This window comes from Vulpes vulpes, chromosome 11 (assembly GCF_048418805.1).
Source record: "Vulpes vulpes isolate BD-2025 chromosome 11, VulVul3, whole genome shotgun sequence".
Lineage (NCBI taxonomy): Eukaryota > Metazoa > Chordata > Mammalia > Carnivora > Canidae > Vulpes > Vulpes vulpes.
In genome coordinates, this window is record NC_132790.1 from 55,703,846 (window position 1) to 55,717,421 (window position 13,576).

Consider the following 13,576-nt stretch of genomic DNA (forward strand, 5'->3'; position numbering starts at 1 on the left):
TAATGAGAAAAGGCAGAAAGCAAGCAAATAGATACTTGGCTGTGCTAATACTGGCAATAAGGGATAGAGAACGGTGGTGGAAATGCTGCCAAACCTGTGGAATTAAATGAAATTAAATGATATTAATAGCAATTAAATGAGATAATAATGACCACCATTTATTAAACATTTTTGGGTTCCTGGCACTGTGCAAAGCACTGTGCCTTAAATAAACCTCATATCAATAAAAAACCTATTATTTTGTAGACCCTGCAGCTGAGACTTTGAGTACTTGTCAAGTAAACCTAGCTAGTTAAAGGTAAAGCTGGCAATGGAATTCAGGTGTGAGCATCTGGCTCATAACAGGCACCCATTAGTTATGTTGTTTATGGAATTTGTTAATATTTTTATAATATTGAGCTATGACAAAAGTTATTTGAAGTTAATTTTTTTTTCATTTAACAAATATTGCCTATGGCATAGTGCTAGAGGCTATGATGCATGTAAGGAAACATACAATGCTACCTGTGCTTTGTTCTACATTTCCATCTAATGTGGAGAATGCTATCTTGGGAGAAATTAAGTTAAAGCAGCATGTGACTCTGATATATAATAGTTCTAGACAACAGAAGTCACTATTACCAAGGGCAGCAGGGAGAAAAAAAAAAGGAGTCAGCAATGGGGTTCTCTGTGGTCAGGAAAGACGTGGGTTTGGGTGAGGTCTTGAGGGGGATAAACCTGCAAGGCTCTGGTAGGAAGTAGAGAGTAAAACAGATGGGATGGTTTGTTTGCAAAGATTAATGAAGCTTCAGCAAAAATTGGAAGCAACCCAAAAGTCCATCAAGAGGACAATGGCTAAACAAATGGTAGCATATTCGCCCAATGGGATATTATCCAGTGATAAAAAGGAATAAACTACTAACACATGCAACAACATTGATGAATCTCAAATGCCTTATGATGGGTAAAAGAATCTAGACACAAAAGAGTGTGTATGGTTTGGTTCCATCTGTATGAAATTCAAAATTAAACAGAACAAATCTATGGGAATAAAAGTCAGAAAAGTGATTCATTTTTGAGTGTGAAGGAAATAAATCAGGAATGGGAATTAAGGAACATTCTGGGCTGATAGAAATGTTCTGCAGCTTGCACTGTGTGGTAGTTACATAGGTGTATGCATGTATAAAATGTCACTGAGTTGTACATTTTGCTGCATGTAAATGAAACTATGGTAAGTCAAACACAATAGAGGAAAAGGTTAGGGTTGGAATACTCTTGATCAGAGATTGGTTCATATAACCAAGACAGAGATCACCAAAGGCGTTTTGGGGGAAAAACAAAGTTTGGAGTCAGTTGCCAGACAGCTCATAGTCCTCATAATAAAAAATACAGGAATTATCATTTATCCTATGAACAACAAGTAGGCTTTGGAGTTTTGGGGTAGAAAATTAATAAGTGATGTTTCAGGAGGGCGTCTGTCAGAGATCTGAGGTCTAAGGTGGAGGAACATAATCTGGAGGAAAGAAAGTATTAAGAGTCTACTGTGTGCTAAACTGGTATTTTCATAATTTGCTGGTTGAAGAAGATAATGCTCAGAGAACTTGGTTTCCCTGGGTCACAAAGCTGATCCTTATAGGAGCTGGGATTTTGGATTCCAAAGCTCAGATTTGCGGCACTGTGCTGTAGTTTTTCCCAGAAGTTCTGAAGTGAGGAGACAAGCTAGCCTATGGAAGGGAAGAGAGGAAAAGATGTAGGTACATAATATTGAAAAGAAACATAAAGGGACTTCCAATGTGTGTGGATGTAGCTATATTTTCTTTGGGTTATCTCAAATGAAGATTAAATTTCCTTGAGCAGAAGGACACTTCTGGCATGGTATGAAGATTCCATCCACCTTGATGAAGGAGGACTAAATCTTCTGGCATTTGAGACTATATAGAAAGTTGTCAATACATCTTCAAAATAAATAGAACAAGAAATATACATATATTTGCATACACTGGGGAGAAATTTTGACCTCAGGGATAGACTTCTCAACTGGGAATGTGGGGAGTTCCTTAATAAGAATTATAGAGGCAATCCTAAATCTAACACAAAAGGGTGTGAATATTTCATCTCTCTCTCTCTCTCTCCAAGGTTAATATAACATAGCTTTTGTTTTTGTTTTTGTTTTTGAGGGGGGTGGGGGAAGGGGTTGCTTTTTAAAATTCATTTTAATTCCTTAATTATAACCTGAATTCATCAACCTAGAAAAATATTACATTGAAACAGAGTCCTCCTGGGGGCACTTGGGATGAGCACTGGGTGTTATGCTATATGTTGGCAAATTGAACTCAATAAAAAAAATTAATTTTTTCGTTCAAAAAAAAAATAAAAGAAAGAAAGAAACAGAGTCCTAACTGATTCTAGTTCTCTCCAAGGATGTAACCACAATTTATATTTTTATATGTATCCCTATAATATGCTGTGCATTAACATACACATGATATATAATATAGACATGCAATCATTTTTGGTGGCAGTTTTAAATAAATTTTTACAAATTTTAAGGATTCTATAGCTTTATTTTTTAATGCAACAGTATGTATTGGGGAGATTTTCCCGTCAAAATATATAAAAGGACTTCATTCAATTGTAATAGGGGGGTGCATTGCTTAAGATGAATGTGCTTTAGTTAACTTAACAGTTATCCCACTTACTGTTGTTTTTATAAGAATACCTGCACGGAACCTCCTTGTTCTATGCCTCCATTTGCATATGTGGAAGTACTTTTCTCGGAAAAATTCTAAGAAATAGATTTATGGTTTAAAATGATAATACATCTCTTAAAATTTCCCTCAAGCATGGTTGAACCAATCCTGATGCCTCTAAGCAGCATATAAAATTGCCTGGCACACTTTACAAATACCCTATTGTATAATTTTCTTGTGATCTCTGTTTTTCTTAGTAATTATATTATCATATCTATTATTACTGATGCATAGAGGACATAAATCTTGCCCTGCCCAAACTGGCAATCAACATCTCTGTGGTTGATGGTAAAATAAAGAAGGTAATTAAGAAATAAAGATAATAATAATGAAACTTCCAAAAACACGAAACAAGACATCACAGAGTAATGGTCATTTTTGATGACTTTCTGATATTTGTTGTGGGCTTCTGTTCTATGATCATAAAGTCTGCAGAAGTGAGTTGTCTCAGTGGTGTTCTATATGACCAAGAATCTCCAATGGATTCAAAGGTATTTCTTTTGACTATAGGCAGGAGGATTGCCCGGGAAGCAGCATGGAATGGTAGAAACCATCACTGATGGGGGTGCTGAGTCTGGCATTTTCCTAAATCCATTGGTCATTCTGGCCACTCTATACATCCTTTTTGAGCATTAGTGCCTTCACTTGAGTAAATGAAAGCCCCCAAATGTTCTTTATAGATGTAAATTTTCATAGTTTTAAGAACAAGTGAAATATGTATTTGAATAGGGTATTCTTTTTGCACAAACTTCAGTGGGTGTCAGAATTACCAGGAAAGTTTGTAAAATGTCAACCTCTAGGTCCCACCAGTAGGGTCTTGTCAGGGGCCTGGAAATATTCATCTTTTACCAGTTCCTAGGTGATGCTGATGCTGTTGTTGCTGGTGTGGCAATCACACTTTATTGCTTTAGTGTGGTTCTCAGGCACAATGGAATGGACATTGAAAGAAAGCCTGAGAAATAGTGAGCTTTGAGGATTTTTGAATGATAGAGATACAAGGCTCCAGATGCAACGAGTGTAGAGACAAGTTGTGTTTGAAAGAGGCCATATGGAGGCTGCAAGAAAGGAAGGCTGGGCCAGAGAGAAGCCATCCAAGGAGGAGGCTTCTGTTGTAACTCAGGAGAAACATGAACAGAGTTTGAACTGGGGTGACATCGAAGGGAATGAACAGGAAGAGATTTATTAGGAGTAATTTGGAACTTGGGTTAAAGGACCTGGAATTGTATGCTGGGATGAAGGTAAGGGAGGAGTCTTGGATGCCTACAGATTTCTAGTCTGGGTAATAAGGTGAATGATGGTATTACTTGGACTGTAAAACAGGGAAAGAGCATTAGCAGAAGGTTAGTCAAGGTGTGTGCAAGTACTGCAAGGGGGTGGTGTCACAAACAGCCCCAGGTTCCTGCACAAGGGCCAGGAATGCGTGGGAAATAAGAGGAATGACACCTCGATGTGACCTTGATTAATGGGACCTTTAACTGAGAATTATTTTACCAGAGCTGAGACCAAACAGGAAAGTCAAGAAGATGGGTGTTTGAAAATAGGGTTAATTTTATTTTTAAATTATAAAGTTTTCTTACATTTCAAAATGTAAGGATTTTGACAAATATTTTGGAACTTCAATAAATAAATAATAGCAAGGTGTGGGCAGCTATGAGAGTGTGATAAAGAGGCAATTGTGGCAGCAGCAGCTACAAATTCACAAGGATAAAATCAGAGTCATGAATAAGTCAGAAGTGCACACACATGTATATGAGATGGCAAGGAGAAGAAAAGAAGGCTGAGCTCTCTAAACAATCTTAGCTTATATCTTAGATGAATAATAGTAACATAGATTATATATAGATATGTATTATAAACACATACAGAGAAATTAAATAGGTGAAAGATTGTAAAGAAATATATTAATGCATGGACAGTGGTTCTATCTGGGTGTTTTTAGATTATGTTTATTGTCTTATAGAAACTTTTATTTTCTTATTTTCTATAATCAACGTGTCATGCTCTTAAACCTTGTTAAAGGTATTTACATTGATTTTTTTTTTTTTGTTTTGTTTTTTTTTACCAACTTGTTTTCAAGTGGTGGGGAAAAAATGACAGAATTCTTAGAGAATAGACTGGAGAGTTTGGCTTTCTGGTTCTCTTCTCTCTACAACCCAAGACAGATCTTGGCAATTTCATGAATCATCTAGATCTCTCATTGTTGAATGATGGGCAGGCTGGACCCCCTGAGTGTTGCAGCCTCACAGGCAATTTGATCCATTCTCTTTGGGAAGCCTGAGGCTAAGAGGTAATATTTAGAGGGCTATAACACTGAAGCCGATTTGAAATACACACACACACACACAAGTGTTAGTGATTCAGAACAGTGTAGCCACAACTCACTCCACCTGCCAGCCTCTGGACAAGTAGGGCCCCTGGGCAAGTAGAGGAGCTCTAGTAAAAGTAATCTGGGAGCTCTGGGCTGGCTTTGTTTCCCAGGATTCAGAGGACCCAGCAACAAATGGCCAGGCCCACACAGCCAACACAGATGGATGGCAATAATAAAGCAGAAATTTTATTTTATTTTATTTTATTTTATTTTGTTTTATTTTATTTTATTTTATTTTATTTTATTTTATTTTATTTTATTTTAATTTTATTTTATTTCATTTCATTTTATTTTATTTTATTTATTTTATTTTATGTATTTTTTAAAGCAGAACTTTTAAACATAAAACACACATGCTTCCCATTGCTCTTTACTAAGAAGTAAAATAGGATTTTAAGATCCATTCTTCATGGTGCCTGGATGACTCAGTGGGTTAAGCGTCTGACTTTTTTAAAATTTTATTTATTTATTTATTTATTTATTTATTTATTTATTTATTTATGAGAGAGAGAAGCGCAGAGACACAGGCAGAGGGAGAAGCAGGCTCAATGAAGGAAGCCCGATGTGGGACCTGATCCCGGGACTCCAGGATCACGCCCTGAGCCAAAAGCAGGCGCTAAACCACTGAGCCACCCAGGGTTTCCAGGCGTGTGACTCTTGATTGTGGCTCAGGTCATAATCTCAGGGTCAAGGTCTTGAAATCCAGCCTTGCCACAAGCTCTGTGCTGGTTGGAGCCTGCTTAAGATTCTTCTTCCTTCTGTGTCTTCCCACTCTTCCAGTCCCCATCCCTGCTCACACTGTCATGCTCTCTCTCCCTCAAAAAATAAAAAATGAAAAATAAAAATCAGGTCTTTATATGGGACAGGGCATTCACGGTAAAATAATATAAGAGCTTTTGTTCCCACATCCACAAAACTGATCCTTGTTTTCTTCTTTAAATCCATCCCTTTGCTTTGCAGTTAGTTCTGATTCTAATTATGTGGCTCTGTGACCTAAGAAATGGAAACACAGGGGTTCACAGTTATGTGGATGCTTTCCCTTATTGCTCCATGTTCTCTGCCTTCCTTCTCTTTAGAAGAACTCAAGCCTTGAGCCCAAGCTTTAAGAAGTACAGGTTGATTTCTGCCTACAGACATGCACATGTGCCTTTCTGCCTTGTCTTCCATAATCTCTCAACAATGACCCCCTGAATATTTTTAAACTTTTATTCATCTGTATTGGATTATTTTTGATTAGGTTCACATGGAAATCACATTCATCCTTTATTTAAACTTTTATTTCTGTATACTGTACATTTCAGTGAGGACATTCAGTGACCCACTATTTCTCCTTTAGCATGATAATCATAGTTGTGAGGTGGCTGTGATCACACAATGGGAAAATGACATGGAAAGTTTCTTGTCTGCTTCTCTGCAAACATGACATCTTTCTGAATCTCTTTGAGGTCCAGGCTTGGCCTTTTTATCCTAGCAGACAGATTCTCTGACATTGGGTAGGCCTGAAGGCTAAGGAGGGAATAATTATCTGGGGAGAGAGCTGGCTGCCACTGTAGCCGTCAGATGGCCTAGCAATAGGAAGGGAGCTTCCTCCATCTCATTTCCAAGCAGTAACGCCACTGGCATAAACCAGAATCTGGAGGGATTTCACTGCATGTTTGTGCTCACACACCTGAAAGTGCCTATGTATATCTATCTGTATAGTCTTATTTTATGTAAATATTACATATATTTTTCTGCAATTTGTTTTCTCCCTTAATAATATATGAGCAAAATCTCCAGGATCTCCACTGAAATGAAATGGGATCTGGCCAGGAAATACTGATAATCAGTCTGCAAGCATAGGTTTCATTTCTATAACTATTCCAAGACTCCACCATTAGGGTAAAGCTGAGATCAGGCCCTTTGTTTAGGTGCATGTTTTCTCCAGGGTTATAAAGTCAGACAAAAGAAGGTTTTAAAGTATTGTAAATCACAAGAATGTTACAGAATGTTATAGTTGTTCTGCAACATTGACTGTTTTTCCAGGTTAAAAAAAAGAAAGGGGGACTTTTCTGGCTGGAAAGGTCATTAGTTAATTTGAGATAAGCAATTTACTAGAAACAAGGACAAATGTATTTCTGAGCTGATTCATAGGGGAAGGTCATGGGGAGGACGTGACCCCCAATTGACTTGTGAGCAGGATGGAGGCTCCCAACCCCTCCTCTGTCCTTACAGTGTACCATCCGCCCACCTTTCCCACTGTTTGCAAGGATGCCTCCTTGTGACAGTGAGATTGTGTTGAGACCCTACAGATGATTGGTGTATGTGACTGAGCTCTGTTAAGGTCTCCATAGAAACCTTAAGATTCTAGCAGCGGGTGGAAATCTACTTGTCTTGAAGCCCCAAGACCAGCCTGGTGAGTTCCCATGCTGGTTAAACCTGCCACCTGCCAATCTGTAGTGTCCCCCGCCCCACTCCACCACCACCACTTCGGTCTCTGCCTGTCCTCCTTGCTCCAGGCCAGTTTCAGATTTCACTCAGGAAGCTCTGAGATTTTGAACCAACAGAGGCTACTTGAGGTGGATAAGGAAATTACCTTTGCTCATCCAAAAGTAATTTGTAAAGAAGTTATGATTTTAAATATTTTTGGGAGAAGGGTGAGGAATCATATTATATTTTATATCTTTTTATATGTTCCACCTCAATGAAATTGTCTTAGTATCACAGTGTTTTAAATGACTGGATATTATTCTGTATTAGCTATGCACTGTAAATTGATTCCTCACTAACACATTGAAGGGCATTTATATTTTTCCTGATTTTTCTTTATTCTAAACTATATCAAATCTTCTTTTAAAAATTTCACATAAATATATGTTCAATACTTTTAATAGATAAGCAGTTTAATGGATAGCATATTGAGAATCCCAAAAGTTTCCTTCATATTCCTTCCCAAACATTCCTCTCTCTCCTTTCCAAGGTTTATAAATAACATGGCTTCTAACATTGTGTATTAGTTTTTCTATTTTTAAACCTTACATAATGGAATGATCCAGTAATAATCTCTTAGGTTTGCATTATTTGCCTCATATGGTTGCACTTGTCTTTTTTAAGATTTATTTATTTATTTTTTTTTTTTTTAAGATTTATTTATTTAGGACCCCTGGGTGGCTCAGTGGATTAAGCACCTGCTTTAGGCTCTGGTCATAATCTCATGGATTGGGTGATCAAACCCCACAGGGGCTCCATGCTGAGTGGGGGGTCTACTTGAGATTATCTACCTCTGCCCCTTTCCTATCCCCCACTGCTTGGGTGCTCTTTCAAATAAATAAAATCTTTAAAAAAGATTTGAGAGAGAGAGAGGGCGTGCCCATATGTGGGGGGAGGATTAGAGGGAGATAGTGTGAAAGTTTATTAAGTGAAAGTAAGAAGAGAAAGGGAAAAAAATATCTCAAGAGAGGGGTCCCGAGTGGGTTGCCCCTGTGGGCTTTTATGGTCTGTCTTTTACAGAAAACTTACCAGGGAACTTGGTAACTTTCAGTGGTCAATCTGTAACTATCATGAAATTATCTCCCTCTAATATTTAAGACAAACAAGGTAGTCTTGTTATGTTCCCTTCTCTCTGGGTTTTAAGCCTCAGCATTTCCACATCTGGGATTCTATGAGCCTAGCCATGTAGCACCCTACCTATGTCTCCCTACATAGCCCCACTTGTCCCTTATTCAAGACCATGACCTGAGCCAAAAATCACTAGTCGGTCACTTAACCAACTGAACCACCAGGTGCCCCAAATTTATTTGTCTTTTAACATGGAGGGGTGGTTCAACATCTTTATTATTGTATTGTGTTCCACTGACATCATTTGGAATGTGTGGATATTTGTGCAGTTGCTAGTTTGTGGCTATTATGATTAATAATGCTATAAATATTCTTGTGCATATATATTCTTTTGCACACTAGTGAATTCTTGCTAGATATTGAAAAATTAAATGTTAGGTTCAAATTTAGTTGAAAATGCCAATACGGTAGAAAACATACGTCTGAGGCAAACTGTTAGTATTGAAAAGGATTTCATTGTTTGACATTCTCACAAACTTAAATTATCAAAATTTTTTAAATTTTTAAACATTTCAGTGAATGTGAAGTGATATTTCACTATTGATTTTTTTTTCATTTTAGTGATATTAATGTAATTTCATATAATTGTCCATTTGTGGACACTTTTTAAAATTTCTTGCAGTTTTTATTAGATTGATTTTTAATTCATTTTAAATTAAATTTCCTATTGAATCAAAAGTATTGTTTATATATCTTGATAGGAGTCTTTCCTTGTTTATGTATATTGAACATCTTTTCTCATTTTGTGGCTTACGTTTTTCTGTTTATTTTACTTCCTTTCTTTCTTCCTTTTTTTTTTTGAGGGGTTATAATTTTTCAGTTCATTTCAGTATAAACATAATATAAAAGGCATTGCCATCCTCTTCTCCTCCTGGGGGTGATCCATCAAGCCTGTCAATCTGGACCATTAGTTCACAGCTCACCATGAATTATGTGCAGGGCATGGTCACATAGATCTAGTAGCTTACTACAAAGTTTGGCTTTGATATTGTTAGTGTGGCTTACTTTTTAATTTTTTTTTTACTGGAATCTCAAGATAAACAAAAGTTGACAATTTAGTTGCCCTATTTTTCCTGAGGGTTGATATTTTCCTAGTTTCATTTAAAGCTCTGTTCTCATATAATGTTATAAATGTATTCTTCTGTATTATAGTCTCCTAAATTTACTTCTTGCTTTTTACATTTATAGTTAAAATCCACTTGAAATGTATTATTGCTAGGTTGTGAAACAGGGAGCAGGACTTTTTCTATCCACATGGATATTCAATTTTCCAAGCACCATTTATTAAAAACTATCTTTTCCTTCATTGTTCCTTAGTATTGCCATTGTCAAAATTAAGTGGTCATATATCTGTAAGTCTGTTTCTGCACAGTCATTTAATCCACAGAGTCTGTTTATTAGTCTGTGCTAATAACACAATGTCTTCATTACTGTAGTTATATAATAATTCTTGGAAATTGGTAAAGAAAGTCCTTCTACTTTTTTCTTTGTTCCACTTGCTCTTCTTCCAGCATATCTTGGATCTTTTTTCATCCCATAGAATGTTGAATAAAAATGGTGTAGAGGGGTGGGCATAAATGCCTTTTTTTCTCTGATATTAAAAGAAATGTTTTCTGCAAATGACCATGGCATCATTTCTCTTCATGATTATTATTTTAGAAATATGCTTTACCAATTTTCTTCTGTTTATAGCTTCTAAGACTTTTCCATCATAAATAGAATTTTTTTGTTTCTTGAGTATGCATATAATATTTTTCAGTAATTTTATTAATATGGAAAATTACATTGATATATTTTCGGTTGTTGAACCAAACTTTCATTCCTGCAATGTCTTAAATTTGGTCATGATATGTCCATAGATATAGATATGAACATAGATATAAATTATATATATATTTGCCATCATTAGCATATTTTTAGTATTATTTGTGTATAAAACAGAATGTTTCTATCTCTTAATGCCTTTGTGAGGCTTTTATTTATTTATTTATTTTAGAGGGGGAGGGAGAAGGAGGGTGGGAGGGTGGGGCAGAAGGAGAGGGAGGGGGAGAATATTTTTTAAATTTTTTATTTAAGTTCAATTTGCCAACATATAGTATAACACCCAATGTTCATCCCATCAAGTGCCCTCAATTAGTGCCTGTCACCCAGTTACCCCATCCCCCTACCCTCCTCGTCTTCCAAAATCCTTTGTTTGTTTTCCAGAGTTGGGAGTCTCTCATGGTTTGTCTCCCTCTCTAAGTTTCCCTACTCAGTTTTGGAGGAAAAGAATCTTAAGCAGACTTTATTATGCCGACTTCAGAGCCCAACTCCAGTTTTGTCTCACAACCCTGAGATCATAACCTGAGCTAAAATCAAGAGTCTGATGCTTAACTGATTGAGCCACTCAGGTGCACCCCTCTTTTGTTAGGCTTTGATATCAAGTTCATGCAGACCTCATACAAATTTTTGGGAAATATTTCCTATTTGTCTCTCTACTGAAAGAGTATTCATAAGATGATTTTTTTCCTTATATATTTGGTAAGACTTACTATAATAAAGAAATATACCTTTGCCAGGTATACTTTGTGGGAAGCAATTTTTTTCAAATCACAGATTGATTTTCTTTAATACTCATAGGACTATTGCATTGTTCTTTAATTTTTGTATTACTTTTAATAAGTTGCACTTTACCGGGAATGAATTCATTTCATCTAAAATTTACTCACTATTTTTGTGCTTTTCTTTATCCTCTTTAGTATATCATGTTCATTTATAATAGGCTTATGAATACTTGTATTCTAATTCTATAATCTCTGTGATTTCTAGGTCTATTTCTAGTGATTGATTCCCCCTCCCCTTGTTATGGGTATATATTGCAGGGATTTTTTTGTGCCTGGTGATTTTTGATTGGGTATGGAAACTCTGAATTTTATATTTGTTGGATGCTGGAATTTGTTGTGTTCTTCTAAATGCTGTTCAACTTTGTTCAATTTTGTGGTCACTTAGGGTCAGTAAATTCATTTCCAGTCTTATTTCAAACTTTGTTATGATGAGTCTAGTGTTTATCTTAGGGCTAACTTGACCCCACTGCTAAAGCAACAATATTCTGAAGACACTACCAATGTCATGTTTTATGATGTTTTCTCACTTATGTCATGTTTGTCACAACTAAAGAAAAACATTGGTATATTATTGTTAAGTAAACTCCACATTTCATTTGGATTTCATAGTTTTTTTTTTTTTTTTTCCTTTTACCTAATGTCCTACTGTTCCAGATCCCATTCAGGATACCACATTATATTTAGTCATTATGTTTCCTTGAGTTCCTCCAGACTGACAGTTCTTGATGACCATGACAGTTTTAAGGAGTACTAGTTAGGTGGGGTTTTTTAGAATTCCCCTCTTATTTTGGGTTTGTCTGATGGTTTTCTCAAAGTTGGACTGGAATTATGCATTTTGTTGATAACAGAAGTAAAGATTCATTCTCTTCTTAACATATCAAGGGTACATGCTAATGATGTGACTTCTTGCTCATGACGTTAACCTTGGTCAAAATGACCAAGGTGGTATTTTCTATATTTCTAACTGTGAAGTTGCTTTTCCACCCTCTTCCACCGTGTGCATTTGTGAAGCAAGTTCACCAAGCCCAACCCACAATTAAGGATAGAAGGTGTACATGAAATTGGAGAGGGTAGTATATACATAAATTGTTTAGAAGTCTGCTTTTAAGATTCTTTCTCTTCTCTTCACTAAATATAGTGATATTTTAAATATGTTTTTAAACAATGTATCTGATTATTTGACATATAAATTTTCTTGGGTTTTATGTTGATTTATTTGCATCGTTCATGATGTTTTGCTTCTTTGTGTGTTTGACAATTTAATGTTGCAAGCACATTGTTAAAGGAATTTTATTTGTGGTAATCATATGCAGTATGGCATATAAGACACTACTTATACTCCACTTCAGAGCCTCTCAGCTATATTGCCTCTTGTTCCCACTGCTACTATGGTCACCAGCTCTCCTTGGGCTTAGACTTTTCATGAAGACACAACCCCATATTACCTAGTCATATGTCTCATACCATCTACATTTTGCCTCTTGCCCAGGGCTTCCCTTTTGATGTCTGAGTTTGGAACCTCAAAGACCGGGCTTTGCAAACACTCAGACGTTGGGGATGTTAATTCCTAGAGGGCAAATATTTGATGAATGAAATATCAAAGCCAGGAAAATAGAGTTGTCCCCCTTTCTCCTTTTGAAAATATCAATGAGATGTAGTTATATGGTTTGTATAGGGTCAAGTAAATAGTCACACCCATCAGCAGCCTACCATTAGAGTTCCTCATTTCAGTGGCTCTTCTAGCTTGACTCTGCTTGGAGTCAGTCGCCCTAAAAAAATGGTGGCCGATAAGTCCTTTGCCACAGGCTCTGCTTTCTAAGGAATCCCTAAGAATAATGCCTCTGCCTGACGCTCCTGAGTTTACCAGCCTGGGACCACCTTTTGTCTAAATTTATTAACCTGGGGTTTTTTGGAACAGGCAGACTTTGCAAATTTCAAAATTAACCCTAATAGAGAATTATGTTTATAAAATCTTAGAGGATCTTTTCTTTTCCTTTATTTAGAATTCAGAGCAAAATAGACGTTTCTCCTCTTGTCCTTTATCTCTGAGGTGCCATTAAAAAATCAAGTCTATCTTCTTACTACTGATGAAGCATTTTCAGATCACATGTTTATATGGGGATCCTGGTATCTCCCCACATCCATTTCTCCTAACCATATATGGTTGTTAAAACTAACTCCGTTACTGAGATTTCAGTTAGACCCAAAGTGGCAGAAATCTCAACACCTACTTGTGTCTGGTTTCAAATTCTTCTTTATTTTGCACCCTCAATATTTCC